We start from the raw sequence: 22034 nt of genomic DNA, 5'->3' as shown, positions 1-22034 counted from the left end.
GAGTTAAGTAGTTGGAGTTTGAGGTAAGGAGTGATGTTTCCTTCCATGGCTTGGAATGAGAGATGATCTTTAAGCTCCCTTCCAATCCATTTTAGATTTCCTTGATCTTTCCAATTAAACCAGCCCAATCCATGGAGCAAGTGCAGCACAGGCAATGAGAGAACAAACACCTTCATACCAACCTCAAGAAACAGTCCCCGTCCTTTGCAGTCCATGTCTAACTTGTACTCTGTTTTTCTCTTTTCTCTTCTTTTTCTTGAAAACACTGGACCAAGAATAGTAGTAATAGATACAAACCTCTTTAAAGCTCAGTTGTAGAAGCAGAGGCATTTCCCATGCAGCCATTGCAGTGGAAAGTGAGAGCAGATCATGGAAATGATGTAACAGGCCCTGTCAATGAAAGGAAAAAAGAAGAAAATCTGTTAAATACTTCAATAAGAAGAGAGAAATAGCACAAGGCCTTCTCTACCTCAGTTTAATCATATTGAGGAAAGAACGTCTTTATTAAATGCCTGGACTTAATAAAAATGTCAAAAATTCTCATTGCATAAATCAGCTCTTTCAAAATTTGCTGGGGTGATGGAGGAGAAAACTTAAAAATAGAGGGCAAACAGAAGTTCAGTTATTAGGTTATGACTTCCAAAACTGCAGCTTCAAAAGCTTCCCTACATTTACTTGCCAAAGATTCCAACCTGGGATGCTTCCATCTAAAGAAAATTTCCTAAGTATGAGACAATGCAGTCAGTGTCTCATTTATAAGAGTTTTATAAAGCAAAATGTCCACTGAGAGCTGAATCAACAAACAAACAGGACAGAACAGATCCTGCTTTTATGACCTAACTGTTTTGCTCATCCCAAAGTAGGATGAATAAAATGGATGAGGCAGGTTCACCTACTCAATCCAAACCAAGAGAAGAAAAGCTTGGATGGGGTCTTGCACAGCCCCCCCTGGGTATTATTAGATTATTGAATATTCTACAGAAATATGAGTGTCTTCCTCTTTCTTCCCTTTCCTTCCTTTTCTCCCCTACCTACCTTGTAATTAATAAATCTTCCCCAAAAAGTTTAACTGAAACAGGCAAATGTCTTAGAAATTTTCTTAATAAACAATTTCCAGAAAAATATGAAAAAACTTTTGACCATCTTTAATTGTGAAATGTATTGATTGTTCTCCTCAAGTAATTCATGCCTGAAAATGACATATTTTTGTTCCTTTCAGAGGACTTGGATAGATAGCATTGTTTTTCTTTCCAAAGCACATCAAAGAGCCCAAATTTTGGCAGGCTTTCTGTTTTCTTAAAAAAAAAAAAAAAAAAGGGGGGAAAAGAAAGAAAAACATCAGCAAAACAAAGCTAAGAATAACTGCTCTTTTCCGAAGAGTTGTGGGCTTCTTCCCTTCCAGATTCATGTCATGGTGCTCACTTCAGGGAGCTGCTGAGACACAGAGCCTGGAGGTGGGGAGGAGGAGAGCAGTGGAGAGATCAGAGAATTGGCACGGGACACAGAGCCCTTCTCCTCTTGATGTTCAGGCTCCATCTAGACACAGTCAGTCAGAACCCAGTGTCATCGTGGTTTTTAAACACTTCCATGGGCCATGCAAGGTCACACTGTGGCCTCTAACACAGGGGACAAGTTTCCACATATCTGCAGCTGCTGCTTTATAGACAGCTCTGGTGATAGCTGCTCTCCAGTTTGTTGTATCTCCATTCTGTAAGTGAATAAATTCCAGAAATTGGCTGGATTTGGGTTAAGAATAGCCCTTTCCTTTCAGGACAAGGATGGACAAAAAGTACTGAGAGAGCTGAGTACCTCCCCCTTCTGCTCAAATGTTCAGAGGAAGTAGGTTGGTATTGCTGCAGAAAGGTTTTCAATTTTGAGCATGTTTTTGCCCCTGGACCCATTTTCCTTGATTTCCTAGCTCAGCCAGTGATGATGATTTACTTATCACAGACCTGCACTCCTGTGACAGGATCTGAAGTCTGTGCTCTTGGTGAAATATCGTGCACTATTGCCAGATGTTGAATATGAAGGAATAACATCCAAAAAAATGAAAAAGAAATGCCACCAGCTCTTACTTACTCTGTGAAGCAACTTTTATCTTGATTTGCTGTGTAACTGGTGGTAGAATCAGATTATTTTAAGGCTTAAAGTTCTCCTGGTGATTGTGGTACAAGTGGCAGAGTTTCCAGAGCTTCCCAAGCAGAGCTGCTTTGCTCTGAATCAAGAATAAGATATGAGGAAAGGCTCAGAAAAGAAGTGGAGATATTCTGAGGGAAATGCCAGCACTGCCTGCTTTATCACCCAGAATGTGGTGTCACACTGAGCTGAAATGTGCAAACCTTCCCCACCATGGCCTGCTCTGGGGTAAAACTACTTTTTGACTCTGTGGGAATTTTAATGGGCTGTTATCATCCAATAGACACAGGGATGAAGGAGCTGGCAGTGCATGGAATTTCTGGAAAAGGCCACAAAATCCCTGGAGTGTGGCCTGGCCCTGCAGCCTGGCCCAGCTCATGTCATGCCCACACTTTGGGGAAGGAGCAGAAAGGCACAAAGACAGGGCAGCTCACACAAAACCCACTGAACTTCGAGTGACAAACCAGAGTGCATCCCTTGGCTGACTTGTAAATGACTGGGGCACAGAAAATGCCCTCTGGATCAAGATGACAGGGCTCACTGCTAGAACAAATCACACAGAACGTGAAGTTAGGCTGTGACCTATTGCTTGGTACAATTATCTGACCTCCTAACAAAGCCTGGTGAAGATGGCAGCCATCCTGCATTTAAAACAGAGGCTGGTGGAAAGTTGCTATTCTTCAAACCCTGCATCTAGACATCTTTCAAGTGATTTCAGAATTTAGGGTGAAAGTGGATCTTAGGCCTTTTTTTAAAAAGCCATTTCAAATCCTCATTCATATCATAAATGCTTTTTTCTCCTTTCTTCTGCAGGCCACTGAAATCTCTGGGGCCATGACATTGTCTGGCACTGAATGCAGCCCCTTTTTATCATTATAAAGAAATAATGAAAGCATATGGTGGAGAGGCACTCATATTTCAGTGTATGGTGCCTTCCTCCTTCTCCATAACCAAGCACTGAAAAATATATACTATGATGAGAACATTGAATATTTCCAATACACTAACAGAAAATTCCTAATAATTCAAAGCCATCCCTGCTGCCTAGCTTGATTGTAAGTTCAAAGCAAAAGAAACCAAACATATCTTCACTTTTGTGCATTAAACATCAGCAAGTGACCTGTATTTTATTACAGTACACAGCTGTTTTATCACATAAGTAAATAAATCACCATTGAACCAACTTTGGGAACGAAGATTTTGAATAATAACACAATTAAGTTTTCCCACAAAGTCCAAATAGCCCACTTGCTCATAGTTGCTACAAGCTGTGATTCCCACGTGAAAGATATCAACTTATTTCCTTTTCCTGTCAATCATCAGTACCAAGTGGGGCCCTGGTATGTCAGGTCATGACCTTTCACTCTGGGCATGAGCCTGAAAGCCACCAGTGAATCAACTAGTTTAATTATTTAGGCTGTTTTTAATAAATATAAAAATGTGGCCTTAAATATTTCACATGCTTGTTCAGTTTGGGCTTTCAAGGACCTCTCATCGGGCCCACCAGCCTGAAATGTCCTCTTATTGGTAGGAAATCAGTCAATTAAAAACCAAATCCAGCTTTTGGAATAAGGTTTATTTTGTTGATTTTGAGCTTCCTGGCTTGGGTGTCACTTGCTTGTTGGTTTAGAGGACAGGATTTTTGTTATCTTTTTTTTTTTTAACCATAAGACTGTTTTTAATCAACACCAGCAATGGCCCATTTTCCTACCTCCCAGAAAATGATCCTTTAGGCAGATGCCAGCATAGGATTCACAGATTTCCATGTATGGTCTATTTTCCACATCTTCTTCACCTATGGGGAAAAAAAAGCAAACAGAAAAAAACCAAGCAGGAAGAAATCCAATGTAGCACAGTCCATATAAAACAATTTAAAAAATATTTTTGAGTAATGTTGGCAGGTTTGCTACTGGGTCTCTTAGCAGTGGACAGTTTAATTCCATTTTAGGTCAAAGTGTGATCACAGCCTTTCTTTGCTAAACTTCCTAACAATTTCTTTCAGCTTCTAACTCCCATAATCTAAAAATCTGTGCCTGAACCAAGCTGCTGATCCTGCCCAAGATTCTGCACAAGCAATCTGCAGTAACCACAACCACGTCAGTATAAAACAAGTGATGCTTTCCCTGGGTGTCAGGGGCAATGATTTATATTCTACAACCCACTTATGCTTATTGCCCAACAAACTTTCCAGCTGGTAGATACAGGACAGAATCAAACTTGAGAAACTAATTGATGGTGTCTTTTTAAAGAACGTGGGCTGCCAGAGTTAACTTTGCCTCTGAACATTCCTGAAATGTACAGAGCTTTCCCAGCCTCTCTCAGATTTATTTTGTTCCTCTTTCCCCTGGTGCTCCACGACTTCTCAAGGAAGTGAGTGTGAAGGGCTATCTCTATTTATAGATGATAAACCCAATTCTTATCTTTCTCCCTCCTCTCCCTCCTGCCATGGTCCTGCATCAAAGAGAGGACCTGGAGAAAGGGAAGAGAGATGCTCTCAGTCTGAATTTTCCAGTCCCTCTCATGGGCTGCTGGGTCTGCAGGAAACATCAGCATGCCAAAATTTGCTTTTCTTTCAAGCAGGAGTATTAATCTAAATGATGAGCTATATCTCAAAAATGAAATTGCTGCAGTGTAGTGATCATCAAAGGTACTTTAATTGAATTATGCTTTGTTTGGGACAGTAGAAAACATTTAATCTTGATCCTATTTGAATTCTTCATTTTGCCTTAATGGCTTCAAGGTGTGCACAATAGTGAGTTAGAATTCACAACAGAATCAAACAAAAGTCAGCTGAAGCATTCTATCTTTACTGAATTAAAAGTGTCCTTGCCTGATAATGCTGCTTCTCAGCAATTTCACCAAAATTGCTGTAGTCCAGAGAAATCTTTCCAATTCATCCAAGCCTGCGCTCGCTGATGAAAAGCTGCCTCCTGAGAAGTCCTCAGCCCTCCTCCCTCAGGATGCACCACCACCAGCAGCATGTGCTCCTAGCATGTGAGCCATCCCCAGCCTCCCTGAGTGTCAGAACTCAGTGCATCCCTTTGGGTGTCCAGAGTTACCAAGGACCCCGTTGGGGGGCTCAGAGACCCTGGCACACAGCCCAGAGCACCTGGGGATTTGATTTTGACCCCTGGAGCAAGCTGCCAGCTTTGTATGAGGACCTGAAAGTCACAGAGGTTTAAATGGTGTAATAATAAAATTATCACAGAGTGAAAATGTAGATTTCAGGATTTTTGGTGTGGGGGTTATGGGGACAAGATGGAGGAATCTAGGCGTGGCCAGCCTTTCTTCTTCTTCTTCTTGTTCTCCATTTTCTGCAGTGATGTTGGCACTTTGGGATTGGTTTAGAGTAGAAGTGCACTGTCTAACATAGGTGATAGGTATTGGGAATTAAGTGTAAATATGTTATACGTAGTTTGTAGTATAAAAGGACAACACAGAGTGCCTGTGGCTGCCCTGCTGAGCAGACCTCGGCTGGGCAGAAAGAAAATTTTATAGATAAGAATTAATAAACAACCTCAAGACTGAAAAGTGAAGAGTCCAGACTCGTTCTTCAGCTGTGTGGGCCAAAACAGAGACACCCTGCACATCTCGGGGCAGCAATTATCAACCAAAACCCGAGACTGGAGGAGGGGAGATCAAACCCAAAGCATCGATCCCAGGACCCAGCACTTTGAGATGGGATCTGGGAAGGCTCCCAGGGGCTCCAGGGCTGCTCTGCCCTGATCCAGCTTTCCAAAGGCTGACCCCTCCTGCACCAGGGGCTGAGACAGAGCACTCGGCCCATTCATGTCCAAGGAGCAAATCAGGCAGTTTAAATAACTCAGATGTGAGCACAGAACCCCGTTATCATTTCTGTGAGGCCAACCTGAGCAGCTGATTCATCTCGGGCAGTTTGCTCTGGACCAGAGGTCTCCACCACATCCATTCCATTTTAAATCAGATGAGGGTGAAGAACTCTGCACTCAGACACTGTGTTAGGAGGTGCCATACAAAAGGACAGACAGGCACAGAGGCTTGTATTAAAGGCCCTTATTTCCCATCATATTTAACTAGCTCTATTCTGACATGATTACCAATTTCAGTGGAATAAATGCATGCAATGAAGTAGAGTTAGGAAGCTGTACAGCCATTATTCCCTTACAACACACATTTCCCTGATAAACATGTCCTGGCTTTGCATGCATCTGATTTGTTTAGTCACAGAAAAGCTGCATTTACTCAATATTTAATTACCATGTATTTACACCCCTGTTTTAGAAAACAATGGGAGTTTCCTCATCCATACTTATCTTTTTCTTCTTTCTCTGATGGGGGTTCACACCTTTTCTTACCTGAGCCTAAAGGCAGAAGAATATTTGCAGATCTTCAGCAATCTCTGACAGATCACACCTTTTGCTTACTACCAAAATATTAACTGGACAGGAAAATTATGTGAGTCCTGAAACCAGCCTGGAAGATGCCAGAAACAGCTGCACCTTCCAGTTCCCTGACTCTCTTTCAACATGACTAAGCAAGGAAATGGCCATTAGAAAATAGGAATGGTGTGATTACATTCCTCCTTTTCCCTTGGACTATTATTTCATCTATTAGGCTATTGCTTTTTAGACTTTATGTGCGTATTCAGCAATTCCATAAATAAGATTTTCATTATCAACATTGAAATCCCCAACAGTTTTCAGCTCCTAATGAGGTCTTTACTGTTCTCAGGCACCACTTGGAAAAGCCTTTTATATGATAAAATGAAGATGTGAGAGAGACTGAGCAAAGTGTATGTGTTGCCAAAGGCATTACTTTCAAACAGTCCTCAGTCTCTTCACTCAAACAGGTGGTGATCAGGTTCTAGTAAAAAAAAATAGACTTGAAATTATTTCAGTCATCCAGCCACTGGAAAAAAAAAAAGAAAAAAAGAAAGAAAAGACAAAAAATGCCGTTACTATAATCTTTGCAGTCTCCAGAAAGCTCAACGTAACATGTTCAGAAGAAATTTGCAAGTATTTTGATGATAAATTATGGCTTCCTGTAGGATGTTTCTAATAGTCACCCCCTCTTCTCTCAAGTTTAAAAATGCTTAGGAAGCATGGAGAAAAATAAGATCTTTGAAATGACATAACAAATTGATATATACAAAAAATGGTTCCCAACACTCCTGTATACAAATGTAAGAATTGGTGGAGATAAAGAGCTCCTAGAGTGCTGAGAAAAGGAGATAAAAGACAGGTTCAAGCCAAACTGCAGTATCTGAACAGATTATTTGAGAGGGGAAGGCAAGTGTGGTTCAGATTTTATAACAATCTCTTTGTCACACAGTGACAACATGCTGGGTTCATACACCAACAGTGATGAACCAATGTGGGACCAAATTCTGCAGTGGAAGCAACTCTGTACTTGAGGAAGGCAAAATATTTCAAATTTAAGCTGAACTTGCATGCTTAAAAGCCTAATGAATATTTTAAAGAAGAAATACAGGAACCTCAAGTGACAGTATTTTGCAGAAAGGTCAGACATGCTCCTTCAATTAAAATTAAGATATATTTATATCTCTCATACTTACATTAAAAAAACAGGGGCTTGGTTGCAGGAGCTGAGAAACTAGCAGGATTCCTTCTGTATCTGACTTATTTTGAGATGCCAAAACAACCTTGTGGAGTGGGAAGGTGAAGGGGATAAGCAGCTTGTGAAAGGCAAAGCAATCTCATGGCTTTTACCAGAGGCTGAATGCATGGAGGGCCCAAACCCAAAATAACCACACAGGGCAGCCAGATCCTGGCATTTATGCTGTTTTTGAATGTCTAAAGTCACAGTGAGTTTGATGGCCAACTGCCATGATGCTCTTTGAAGATTTAGGGAGAGTTGCACATAATTTGAGATAACATGCTTTCACAGTTGAATGGCAAGTTCCATAAATTCCTCTGGGATAAAATATGAAGTAAACATCACAAAGTTTTGCATGGGTTTCTTGCAATTTGTTTTGGAGCTTTTGTGTCGAACAGGGCTGGAAAATGGCTGGCAATGTTTTATTTCACTTATTATACACAGATTTTGAGCATGCAAGTCTAAGCAAGAAATGCTTGGAGAGCACGACTGTGCTGCATTTTTTTTTCTGGAATAAGTGGCAGTTTTAATTAAAACAATTATACAAGTCTTTGTTTTCTTCAACTTGTTTGATTTAGTTGGTTTCTTTAGCAACAAACAAAGCTTTCATGGCTTCTTCACATTTGCACAGAATATTAATGTTGCTGCCTTTGATTTCAGAGTCTTGTAGACTTCAGCAATCTCTCAGCACTTCAGTGTCTAACACAGCTGAGGTTTTGTGAGCAGCAGAGATGGGGATGTGGATATCCCTGCATGTGGGTCAGGATAATCCCAAATACAGGATTTGGGAAGAGGATGGATGGGGAGCAGCTCTGAGGGAAAAGACCTTGGATCTGCTGGAGAGAGTCCAGAGGAGAACACAGAGATGATCCGGGCTAGGAGAGCTGGGGGTGCTCACCTGGGGGGAAAAAGCTCCAGAGACATCTCAGAGCCCCTTCCAGGGCCTAAAGGGGCTCCAGGAGAGCTGGAGAGGGACTGGGGACAAGGGATGGAAGGACAGGACAAGGTGGAGTGGCTACATATTATTCTATGATTCTATAACATGCTCAGTAACCCAGCGGGGCAAAATGGACAGAAAAAATAGGTGATCTAATATTGCAAAAAGCCACTTCTGTCTGAGAATTCCAAATTTTGTAATGTCAATAACCTTCAAAACCCTCTTTATAGCTGGCTCAAAGTTATGGGAAAAAAAAAAAAAGATTAAAGTGGTGTTGTTTCTTTTTTTTTTTTCTTTAAAGCTTCTAATTTTCTTCCTTATTTTGTTTTTAAACATTTTTGATCAGCCCTACTACAGCACATCATGTTTTCCATTGACACTTGTATGCCTGTGTTTAAAATATCAATTCATTTATCTGCAGAAATGTTGACACAAAAGATAAGAATCAGTATAAAAAGAACTGGTTTAATTTTGGTGCTTTTCAAAAGGAAAGGGAGCTTAAAAATGCATTTCCCTCTGAAGATGTGGGTTCAGAATTTGGCTCACACCCACAATAAAAGTAACAGTGGTATTTAGTTTCTCATCACTAACTCTGCATGGTTTATCCCAACAGAAGAAGTAAAATAAATGTCTGGGCATTGTGGCTGTGCCCCAGAGGAGACATTTGGGGTGGAGTGGGCAGAATGGATGGGCAGTGCTGGAAATGTCCCAGTTTGACCAGCATGGAGGGCTCAAATCCATCATGTGCCAGAGAAGGCAGCTAACAGATAAATCTCTTGCTGCCTTCCCTTAAAATCCATCATTTAAAAGATCTGTTTGGTTTATGCCTGCTGCTGTTTTAAACATACATACCTAAATCTCTATTTTTATCATTTTATTTTAGCTGCTTATCCAGAAATCAGTACATTTTCCTTCCTGGAAGATGCAATTTAATAAAAAAGCCAAACCATTCCTTTGCAAAGCTCCTCCCACATGAGCATATCTAGGTCAGGTTTCAGCCTGGCATAAATATTTTATTTGAGAACTGCAGGTCTGCAGGAATTGGGGTTCCTGACGTAGCCTCGGCCGTGGCAGCACATGCGGGCGCTTGCTTTAATAAAAAACCCCTTAATCTCATTTGGCTCTACCTCACTGGCAGCTTGAAGCACTTGAATCAAACAGTACAGCTGTGAATTGTGACACTGGCTGGATGGAAGCCCAGAAAACTTTTCCCAGAGAAAACCCTTCAGGGAGGAAAAATAAAAAAAAGGGAAAAAAGAAAGAGCAAAAGAAGGAGGAGGGAAAAAAAGCTTCGACAACTGAAATACAATAGAAGCCAAATACAAAACCCCACCATCAAACCTTGCCCCCCTCCAACCTGAATCTGAAGCAAACCAGGAAACCAAAAGAAGGATTGGATTCTTCTTAAAAAGGTTATTTTGTAAGGTAGAAGGGCCAACCTGGGCAGCCCTGAGCAATGGTCCCAGTCTGTATTTTCTGCAAATAAACAAAACTAAAGCCAAAGGATAGGAAAACTGAATTACACCACTCCTTCAAAATCCATTTAAAAGAAAAGGCAGCTTTGATTTTTGTGAGGAAGAAGAAAAATATCCAGCTGAGGAAATTAAAAGAGGGTTGGAAGCACAAGTGCCATAAAGCAGACCTAGCACAAGTGCTCTTGCAATATTTATATTCTTATTTTTGCTTGAATCCCGATGTTGAAACCTTCCCCTAAAGCAGATAACTGAGCAATATGGAAAAACAAAACAACAAAACCATGGAAAGCACATCTGAATGGAAGGAAATGTTCTTTTTCAGAAGGCAGCAGCCATACTCTGGAGCCATAAGGTCAAGGGGTGAATTTCTACTGAAGGAAAACATTAGAGTTGGATATTTCTCATCTGTCAGTCCCATTAAAAACCATCTTTTAAGGACTCAGGACTGTGCATTGCGCCTTTTTTCAAGTTAGCAGCATAATAAAGATTCTGTTGCCTTTTGCAGATGTTTAAAGACATGATGTGAAAGACAAATTCTCCAGCTAAAACCCTCAAGAAATGTCACTTCTGTGTCTTACTGAAGGAGCTCCAGCACATTCTCTGCATAAACATCTGCCGGAAACATTTTAAAAAGGAGGCTGTTTAAATAATGGCTTTTGTAGGCTCGGTTGGGAGGTTTTTTTTTCTCCCTTCTTTAAAGAAAAGAAAATGAATTTGTGGAAAAGTTCCCTCTTCCAAAGCAACTTTCCTTTGCAAACATGCTTCAGCTAGGATGATCTGAGGGAGCAGCTGTAAAATGAAGAAGAAATGTTAAAAATTTTCCTTCAAAACATTCTATATCAATCACACCTCAGAGACAGTCATAAATCAGTGCTTTCTTTGACTTCAGAAAGTTGTTGCTCCTCATTGTTATGCTAACTTGTTTGTGACAATTATAGCAAGGCTCTCTTTACATAATAATTGGATTTTTCTATTAAACAGACAGGGAGAAAAAAATGGCAAAATAACCAACATTCTGTCAAAAGTAGTACATTTGTGGCATAAACTGAGAAAAAGGAAAAAATAAACTCAGTTTATAATCTTCTTACTGTAATTTGACTCCTCATTCTACGTGACTAACACAAGTCTACCTAGACTTCTCCATCTTTAAAGGTCTGCCAGGGTGCTGGGCTCTGCAGGAACTGTGCCTGGGTACCAAAATGGATTAAGATTTTTGGATGGGTTTAGCTTATTTTATGCTTATTACAAAAGAACAAAAAAAACCTAAAACAATAAAACCCAAAAACCAAACCCCCTGAACCAACCAAACAAAAAAAACCAAAACAGAAACCACTTCTGGATTCACTTCTATTTCTAATTGACAGAAATCAGAGATAGTTGGAAACCCCTCTCAGGAATTCCACCTGTTGCCAAATAAAAGGGTGTTTCTTCCAACAAGGACTATATATCCATTTCATGAATTGGGAAGGGGCTGGGAATGGTGTTTGATGCAGTCCATTAAAAGCTTCATTAAACCTTCCAGGTTTCACATTAAAAAAGAATTCAGAGGATTTTGGGAATGATGCTGTAGGTGTGCAAATGCCATTGGATGATTAATATTGTCATTCTAACATATAATGATGTAGGGAGAGCTTTCACAAGGAGTTTTATTATATAGAATATGGTTTTAAGATTAACATCAGATGTGAGACTGCTTCTTCAGGACAGAGATGGAGAATGATGAATCTACAGCAATTTATCTGAGAAGCAGTCCAGAACTCCCATCTCCTTAACCAGGAAGGGGAAAGGCTGCCAGGCACTGTGGGGAAACAGGGGAAGTAAAATACAATCTGTGGCAGTATTAGCAAGTAGAATATTCTGGTGCAGAATATTTTACACTCAGATCAAAATCAGGGGGAAAAAAAAGTTATTTTCTGGCTGGAGATCTGTCTGATGGCTCAAGCAAGGGATGAGGAAAGAAAAAGTCTTCCACTTTTGCAGGGCTCAGAAGACCTTTTCCATCACCAGTGCCCATCCCTCAGTATTATCTTCATCTGTGCATTTACCCACAGTATGCACAAAATTTACTTCCAGAAAGGCCTTGATAATTTCTTGGCTTTGGCAAGGTACTCAGATGTAAATGGAACTATTTTGGCAAAGGCATCTTGGAGGGAAAAAAGTTCCAAGAGGCCACAAATTCATTTTTATCCCCTGGTTCTGGCTTCTCCAGGTGCTTGTCACTGATGGCACCATTACACAAATCTTTATTTCTTGTGCTATGCAGAAAAGGTCTGCCAGTGTTAACCAACATACTCTTTCCTTTCTTCCTAAAAACCCAGAGAGGTGAAGACCTGATTTCTTTCTTGTTTAACATCCCTGATTGTCTCATAAAGCTCACTGAGTAAAATTGCTTTCCAGTCTTAAATGCAGTAGATGCAGAAAACCAGTAATATTTTCCAATTGTTTCTTATCTGTTGGTGATTTCTTTCACAAGTCACTAACAATTGTCTTCCTTGATGATTAGTTGCTTTTGTATATCAGCTTGATTTTTGTATTCATATGCTTTCACAAAAAAGGTTGAAAGTTCAGTTTTTCCCAGTTTTCCCATCATGTAATAAAACATCTTCCGTGTGATCTTAGCTCCCAAAATCCCCCATGACTCTGACTTCACACAACCTTGTAAAATTTGAAGCTCACTGGGTTTGTGAAGAAATGAATCTCTTTATTTGTGTGTCCCTTACAGACACATCAAGAAGTCTATGTGATGTGACATGGTATAAGTCAGGATTATTTCATCTGAATGAAAATTATAAATATCTCATTTAACACTTCCTTTAATTAATCCATTTGCTTTTCTAGAATACGTGTATTTGTGTTTAGTGATACGAAAAACAAAAATAACTATCTAGGTAAGCATTTAGAACATATTCTAGGATTTAAATTTAAAGATTCATGAATGATTCTGTGTAGAGATAACTTAAGTAATAAAGGACAGGAAAATCGATTCATCCTTTCCTATTCAGGAGCAAGGAAAGTCTTGGCTTGTTGCTGGTTTTACTCAAATGGTGATTGTTGATATTTACTCTAAACTTCCTTTTAAAAACCCCTCTACACTGTCCAAATCTCCCTGCACCCCTCTAGCACAGCTGATAGACACCAGCTGTATTGTAAAAGGAGAAGTTTCTGAACAGACAATGATTATCTGTCAGTGGATAATATCCTGCTCTGAATCACTAATGGCCTCTGCAGGTCCAGCACTGGGACATCAGAACCAGCTTAAGCATGAGCTTGAATATTTGCATGCAGTGAAAGCTGTGTCAGAGAGACGTCTGTACTAAAATATTTGTGATAATGATTTGTTTCGAGGACTTTTCTGCAGAGTTTAGTGCCCAATCATTCTGTGGAACATTTTCCCTTTCTGTGTAAGATCTCAGTGAGTATTTCTGTGTGCAAGCCAGGCAGGGAATGTACCTTTTCATCAGCAGAGCTGGTGTGATCTAGGCAGGTGTGGTTTGATCTTTCCCACAGTGACCTTCACATAACTCCATACCTGACCTGAATGAGCACTGCCTCAAGGCTGAGGAACAACTTGCTCATGGAGAAGGAAATTACTATGCTGCTGGTTATGTGATGCAGCTTCATAAGACGGATTGCATTTTGGGGATGTGACTACAAAGCCTCATGTTTTGACAATTATGCAGCATATGCAAAGGCCCATTTCATTTACAGAACCCAGGGGTGCTCTACAAAGCTCTCTATATAAACATGGGTTACAGCCTGCTCACAAAGGTGCTGCATTGCTTCTTTTCTTTCATTAACTGCCACACTCTAATTGTTAATTTGTGGCTAACATGCAAATAGCAGCATTTTATCCCAGTAAGCAAAATTAGAATAGCTTTAGATTTGCACTCGATGCTGTGGGAAGCTCCCAAATCCCAAGTGCCGAGTTTGGTTTTCATGCATTTGATTTTCAGAGATCTTTTCAGAGTTGGAAAAGAAATATCTCCAAATAGCTGGAGAGTTTGCAGGTTTATTTTACCATAAACAAGTTTGTTTCTTATTCACATTTCTGGGAGCTGGGAATATTTAGTTTTTAAAAGGAGGGAAGTTGGGGCCTTCAGCCTATTTCCAGCATAATTCCTATGGATAAAGGATGCTGCAGCTGTGCAGCAGCAGTTTCAGGCCTCAAACACTCTCCTGCAATGACATCTGACATTTAGCTAAAACAAAGACTAAAAATTAAAGCTCTGCCACTTCTACAGGCAGATTTAGTGTGCAAGGTAAAGGGTCGGGCTTGGAGCGGGGGCTGGCAAGGACTGAACATCTTTTGGCCTTTGGGCTCTTCCTGCACTTCAGTTAACATAAGGTTTCCCTGGTATACAGAGATATCACAGTAATAACTCAGATTTTTTAATTGCCAAATGTTCAAAAATCTCTTCGAAGGAGGAGGCAGAGAAGGAAGTAATTGAGAGTTTTTTAAAAAAAGTGAAAAAAAAAGCCCTCAAACTTTCTCAGTGTATCAATATTTTTCAGGGAACAAGGGTGTGATGGAGGAAGGAGATGGAAGAAAAGCCATTACCATGCTTAGTTCCAGAAATTCTCCAGTTATTGCTAGAAAAGCCATCCAAAACCACTTGAAATTGGTGCTGTGTGCTTTTTATACTCTTTGGGAGGGAAGAAAAAAATCAGAACAAAACCCCAAACATCTTCTCTGAAGAAGGGAAAGGTTAGAAATTATCTGTGCTGCACTGATCAATTTACCTGAGTTGTCTTTCCATGGATTGTATTAAGGGAACTTCATTTTCTTTTATTCAGCTGCTGGCCAATTTCTTCTTGACTCTTAAAAAGATCAATGAACACATCTCACTATCTTTGTACAAAACAAGCCTCTATTTTTTCTTCAAAGTTTAAGAGACTTTATTATTTTCATTTGTAATGGATTTTTCTGTCCCCTTTTTCTTTCAGCCCCTGTTGTGATTTCTCTGATCTATTCTTCCTTTTTCACGCACTTTGTCTGAACTACTCAGGTTTGCTATTCTGTAGGGTACAGGTAGGTAGGAAGTTATGTCTTTAGGTCCAGTAATGTGTAAACACTTAAGATTACACACAGCTCCTTCTTTAGTGCTGGTGTGAGATAGAAAACCATCAGTAAAATGAGACTAAAATAAGAGTGTGTTGTTTGAGGAAATTCAACCAGCAGTATCAGTGAACTGAACTGTACTTTTAAAGTGCCTCAGTAAAATCAATCAAATATTACTCAGCAGGAGAAAGGCTAAGAAGTTATGGCCAGACAGGATTAAATTTAATCAGCAAGTGCTCTTTGGTTTATCTTCTCTTTTTCTTTTTCCTTTTTTTGCCCCTGTTTGTTTGTTTTTTTTGTTGTTGGCTACTGCCTCATCATGTCAGTTATTACACTCCTTATACACTGAAGTCTTAAATTCTCCAGAGAAATTCAGTAATGTCCTCAATCATAATTTTGCCACAAATCCAGTCTTTTTCAAGAAATGTTGACAAATGGAAAAATGCATAGTCTAAACATGGAAGACAACCCCAATAACTTTCCAAATCTATCAAAATGAATTTCTGTTCTGACAGAAATTCCAACACTGAAAACTGTGGGCTCAGTTAGGATTTGAAAAGCAGCCTCCCTTCCCCACCAATGATTAAATTATTCCTGGGAAATGAAGTTGTTAACATGAAATTGTTACAAATTACTGTTTTATTTCAGACAAGCTGAAATATTGCATCCTGGTTTTACTTAGAAATAAAAACAGAAAGTGAGTTTGAAATGACCATTTGAAATGTATTGCTAAAGTCATAGTAAAAACATTTCTAAATTTACAAATGGCATTTTTTAAAAAAAATTGATCTGCTCCCTAAAGACTTTGTGATTTAGGCAAAATGGCATTGACTGAGTTAAAAAGCTTTCAATAAACAGTACTTAGCCTATGGGACCACTGTAAGTTATAGTAATTCCCATTATAAAAATCAGCATTTCTGGGCCTTGCTGGAGATGCCTGGGACTGTTTCTCCTACAGCAGAAAGAGATCATGTTAAGAGTGCTCCTTGTTTCGGAGCTCCTTGTTTCCTTCCAGGCTCACAGCTGCAGACTGGGCTGGAACTGGATGATTTTTCAGGTCCCTTCCAACCCAAACCATTCTATGGTCTGATGATCTTATGATTGCAGGTTACATCCACACAACACCTAAGGTGGTTTTACACAGCAAGAATTCAGCAAAGAAAGGAGCAAAATAACAGATTTGCCTTCTATACAGAAATACAAAAACATGGTTCCAAAAACAAAGACAAAGCTCTCATTCCAAAACCCCAGAATGTCTGAAGTGTTTCAGAAGTGGCAAAAAGAGAAGAAAAAACCCTTTGGCAGTGCTGCCTCTCTCCATTTTCCCCATGCACAGTCCTACTCCCATATGCAACTCCTGCCTCCCCTTGGCTGCTGTGCTGCTGTTAATAAGGCTGTGCTGTACATTTGGCACGATTTCCACCTTCCACTTGCCATTTATTCCTTTTACAACCTCCCTTGTTATGGGTCTGGTGTGGCAAACTGCTGCTTTATGGGAATTTGCAGCCCACTTGACATATGGTGCAGGATCACTGGCCAAAATGGCAGAGGAGCACAGAGGATTTTAGAGCCCAAGTTCATCATCTGTCTTGTTCCAGGACTCACTTTGGTCTGTGCCCAACAGGAGCCCAAACCCCCAGTCACAGGATAACAAGGCTGGCTCCTGCACACATCTGCTGGACATCTCCATGGCTTCCACTCCTGCTGGAAGCAGTCATGGGCAGTGCTGGCATCCCCTCCCCACCAACAGACATGGCTCAGGGTGTCAGCTTTGCTAATTCTCTCTGCTGGTGACCCCACAGCCATGAAACCACAGGGCTGCACCTTCCCCATGCTGAATTTCCTGTGTTGTTCACAGCTGTGGCACTGATGGATCAGGTCAGGGAAATCTCCCCTCCAAATGAGTTTATGGAGCCTCACCAGGAGATGGCTGGGAATGTGGATTCAGCCCAGCACTGCTCCTCTCCTTCAACCAGGAGCCAGAACAGTGTTTCTGCTCATCATCCTACTCACCGTTCTATCATCATGGCAGACAGGAACTGATGCCTGTCCTGCACCAAAACCACACAGAACAGGTTTTGTTTCTAAACTTGGGCAAACATTTTGTCCAGGATGAGGCACCCTGCTCTGCACCCTGCTAGAGGACCAGGTGTAATCAGACACCTGGAATTTACCAAGTGTGCATCAAATGTAAAAAATCTGTTCGGATGTGATTTGTAAGTTAAATATTCCAGATTGGGTCTATTCTCACTGGAAAGACAGCAAATTGAACTTTTCAATGACCCTTCTCATTTTCCTTCTCCTTAAACATGAACAAATATGATTTTTATTTAAATTGCTTAACTCCACAATGTGTAAAAGCCTCTTCACTAGGTTCTCCCTGTCTTTCTTGCCATGGGTATTGCTGAAATTTTTCTTTAGACACTGTGCTATGGGCACTCTGCCCCTTACACTGATTGTCAGGAGAACCACTTGTCACTTGCAGATTAAAACATTCCAGCAGACACATTCATAACACAAATCATTAGTTGCTCAATTTGATTCAAACCACAAACCTCTACACAAAACTTCTGTGCTCCACAGGGGCAGCACATCTGTCTCCCTTCCACCACGATCCTGGTGAAAGGTTGGCAAAATATTCAAGGTCCCATTTCAGCTGAGACTTCTCCCTTATAGAACAAATCCACCCAGAAACCTGTATGAGCTGTGAGCAGTCTGACAAATGAGATGTGTTTTGAATTAAAAAAAAAAAAAACCAAACAAAACAACAAAAAAGATAAAGATAAAAAAGGATTTCTCAATAAAAATCCTTGGTGGTTAAGCAAAGTTAATAGTCAAGTCAGGTAATACAGCCAGGCCTTTCCCTGGGATCACATCTATGTTGCATCCCAGGCTTCATCAATATCCACATATTCTGTCAGATTCTGGATTGTTGCTTCCACGTACCCCAACTCCTCACGGCTTTTATTCCCTTGCTTTCATTTCCTTTCATTCTCATTTCTCCTTATTGTTGTTGCTTCTTTGAAAAGATCAATGAACAGGTCTTACAGTCTTGGTGCAAAAAAGCCACTATTTTCCTTTAAACTTTAAAAGAATTCATTATTATTATTATTTCTCATAAGAGGGATGTTTGTATCTTCCTTCTTGCCTGTAGCCCCCCTGCAGCTAAACTTTCTGATGGTCCTTTGTGTTTAAAAGAGAATTAACAGCAAAGAATGCACAATTTGACTTAAAACATATTGATATTGCAAAATGAAGAGCCATTTAATGAATTTTTTGTCCCCAGTGAAGAGCCAGTGTAAGGAACAGTAGGGGCTGCAAATAAGACTGAAAATGGCACTTTAATAGCAAAACGCATTTGTTTGAACAGTGCCTACCTTTTCTAATGATTTTACAACATTGTCTCTCCTTTGTTCTCTTCATTAGTTGTCTGTGACCACAAACACATTCCAGTAAGAAAGGTAAAGAAAAAAATAAAACCATCCATCCAAATGTTTTAGAGATCAGGAAGAACACCTCTTAGCACAAGAAAGCACTCCAGTTGGCTGGTGCCCTGCCTTGGACACACACAAAAACCCACAAAAGCAAAATCCCAAATGACCCAAACTCCCCAGCAAGCTCTTCCCTTGCAAAATTTTGCTTCCTGCCCATGAGAAGAAAGCAGAGCCTGGACGGGGGGAGGTTGTTGACAGGGAAGATGCCATTAATATTTCTGGGATTGCCAAGAGCATTGATACAACTGTTATTATTTTAACAGCACTTACAAGCACTGCTGAACGTTGGGGACTGAAATACTGGTAGCTGTACTTGAGGCTTTACTTATTAATGCCTGGAAAATGCTTTGAGATCTTCAATTACAGGATTTTTACAGGGAAAACTTTTATATTGTCTTTAGCCACGCCAGCCTCAATCCTCAGCTGAAAGCTGATAAACACAAGAGCCTTACTGTCCTGTAATGCAAGTTAATGTGAAATAACCACAGACCTCTCTCACTCAGAGTGCCTGTGGCTGCCTGCATCCCTGGCTGGAGTTCAGCAGGGTGGTACATTGTGCCAGGGGCAATCAGAGCACCTCTTTGCTTACCCCAAACCATCCTGCTTCCTGAAAAACCATGAGTTTTCCATTTCCCACCACATTGGCCATATTTACTGAAGGGTCCCAGCTGGTACAACTCCAGAGCCTGCTCCAGTCCCTGTGCCTGGGGTGCTGATGGCATTTTGCTGCTCTGTCCCTGTGCCACCTGTTTTGCAAGGATGCTCCAGGTTGTATCAACACAACCTCACATCACACCTTTCTTTTCAGTCCATGCCCTTTAGTCCTGGGAACACTGCCTGGGATGGAGAGGATTGTGCAGGACATGACATGACCTGGTTTGATAGCAGCAGCTTAAAATTCACTACTTGTACCAGTTGTTAAAAACAATAGCACTTTTTAAGTTCTTACAGATCTTGCTCTGGACTTTTTTAAGATCTATCTTCAGCCTGGTGAGTGGCTGCTCCTTTCTCCTCCTCCCATTCCGTCAAGCTGGAAAAGATCTGTAGATTCCCACAGCAAGAGCTGAAAGCTGTCCTGTCTGCACCACCCCAACCATTCTCTGTCCTCTGAGCCAGGCAATATTTGGCAGCAAAACTTTCCTGGAATTTTCTCTTTACTATACATGGCAAAGCCAAAAGCCATTAATATGTGAAATATCCCCGAGACATTTTGGCAAATCCCAAAATGGCACATATTTAATAGCCATCCACCCCAAAAGGAGTTGAATGCTTTAAATATATTTAGAACATTCATATTAATTATGCTGTCTTATGCTCATAGTTTCCCCCCTTTTAACATGTCTCCTCAATCTATCAAATTGTTGTTATCTAAGTTTTTAACTTTTTGACTTGGCTTTTAAAGTGAGAATCTCAAATTCTAGTACAGCACACACAGAACAAAAGCTTTCTGCAACAACCAAGGGCATTTTTAGATTTTGACTCACACTAGGATATTTTATAACTGATTGATAAATGACAAATTGCTGTTTAGGTAAAATGTGATTAACAGTAAATAATATATGATGGTTGTCATAGGCAGTGAATGAACAGCAATCATATTTACTCACCACCTACAATACTTCATATCTACTTATAACAGACTAATACTTCTGTAATAAATAACTGTAACAAGGTCATAAATCAGCATTAAATGAAAGCACTGTTTTAGAAAGCCAAACTCAACATTATATGTTGGAACAAAGATTTTCAGCTTTTCTTAATAATAACTTGGTATTTGATTTCTTCAGTCCCATTCACACTACTGATTTTTCCTTAGCTGAATTCATTTAAGAGCAGGCATAACCACACAGGGCTTGCCTACTAATGGAAACATCATCAAAAACTAAGTCCCAGTTGCATAAATGGATTTCTTGCCTGAAATTAGCTCTGAACACCCAAAGTTACTGCTCTTTACACAGGCAATATGTTTTTAACATACGGATGGCTGGTCTTAGTCTGGCTACTCCTCATCAGGTGTGAGAGATATTCACCCACTGAGCTGCTGCTGCTTAACAGCACCTGCCTTAAACCTTCATACCTGGTTAAAATGAAGGAAATTAAATAACACAAAGCTTTATAAACCTGCAGCATGGTTGGCAGGATGCTAATTTGAAGCCATGTCCCTTTGCAGACCTGGGGTATGTGACATAGAATTGGGACAAGGCCATGTGTGTTTGGTGAGAAACCTCTCAAACTTTAAAACTCTGCAGTGGAGGAGTGAACAGGAATGCAATATCTCACTCTGGAGCCCATCATGACTGAAAAGGTTTGTGGTTGGACAAGGAGCTTCAGTTTTTAACAGTCTCCTGATTAAAACATTCTGTTAATTAAATAAAACTAAACCCCAGTGCTATCTGGTGCTTCAGGGCTCGTTCTGACTGATCCAAGAGCTTTTGTTTACCACACAGAGACCAATTGATTTACACTTTTTTGCTTTCAACAAGCCTCTCATGAAGAGCACAGTGACATGCTGAAGTGCCAAGGCAGAAGAAAGGCACACTGATGAAAACCAGACACTGCAGCCATTAGCATCGATCAGCCATTGATCAGTGTACGAGCAAGCAGAGAGGTACACTATGGTTATTGTGTGCAACAAAACCTGATTTAATCTCCTTCAAAAGCTCTGTGTCCTGTGAAGGGGCTCTTTGGTTGGGAGGCACAAACTTCATTAGCACAAACCCAGGAGTCATGTGAGGAGCTTTGTCTTGAAGATTACACAAGTCCCTCCTTGTGCAGGCAGGAGGATGTGAAAACATTTTTCAGATGATGCATTAAGTCAATCAATAGCTCCATGTCAAACAGGACCTTACCTATGTCCTCTGCTTATTTAATTAGGTATTTCACAAAACTGGCTAAAACCATGCTATCACATCACTAGAAGAACATGATTGATTCTGGAGAATGAGGAGGGGAAGCAGGACAGCTGAGAAAGAGCCTGAGATGCTGGGGATCCCCAATGTGTGTTGGACAGCAAACCTTTGTGCTTTAGCCACTAGCACTGACTTTGTTCTGCAAACTCAGATAACCCTGAGAGGGCTTTCCTTTAAGTGGGAAAAACCCACCCAAGTGTCAGCTTGACAGAGGCCTGTGAGTTAACTCCTATTACACTCAGTCTGAGCTGAAACAACATCACTTTTCACTCTCACCCTGAGACCTAGGGAGCTTCAGCACTTGAGATGTGAAAGACCAATAACTTAATCCACTGTTTGAAGCAATCCCTATTTTTAAAGCAGTGCTATATTTGATTAAGCCACTGTAAAGCTCAGCAGAGCTGTGTCAAGTTAAATTATATTCTTTAA

At 40.4% G+C, this 22034-nt stretch overlaps 1 long non-coding RNA gene across 4 annotated transcripts in view; it reads right to left on the bottom strand.

Annotated features, from left to right (window-relative positions):
- LOC135452402 (uncharacterized) overlaps positions 1-22034 on the bottom strand; it is a 270903-nt gene that overhangs the window by 4871 nt on the left and 243998 nt on the right. The window contains exons 2-5 of one of the 4 annotated variants that reach the window (XR_010441603.1): positions 14884-14961; positions 3848-3931; positions 2080-2215; positions 298-390 (exon numbers count right to left, since the gene is read on the bottom strand). This is a non-coding gene — a long non-coding RNA (uncharacterized LOC135452402). The remainder of the gene's footprint in view (positions 1-297; positions 391-2079; positions 2216-3847; positions 3932-14883; positions 14962-22034) is intronic. The other 3 variants (XR_010441604.1, XR_010441606.1, XR_010441605.1) reach the window with 3 other exon arrangements.

Source organism: Zonotrichia leucophrys, chromosome 10 (assembly GCF_028769735.1).
Source record: "Zonotrichia leucophrys gambelii isolate GWCS_2022_RI chromosome 10, RI_Zleu_2.0, whole genome shotgun sequence".
NCBI classification, from domain to species: domain Eukaryota; kingdom Metazoa; phylum Chordata; class Aves; order Passeriformes; family Passerellidae; genus Zonotrichia; species Zonotrichia leucophrys.
Note: the sequence above shows the minus strand (reverse complement) of the source record. Positions and strands in the feature narration are given on the sequence as shown.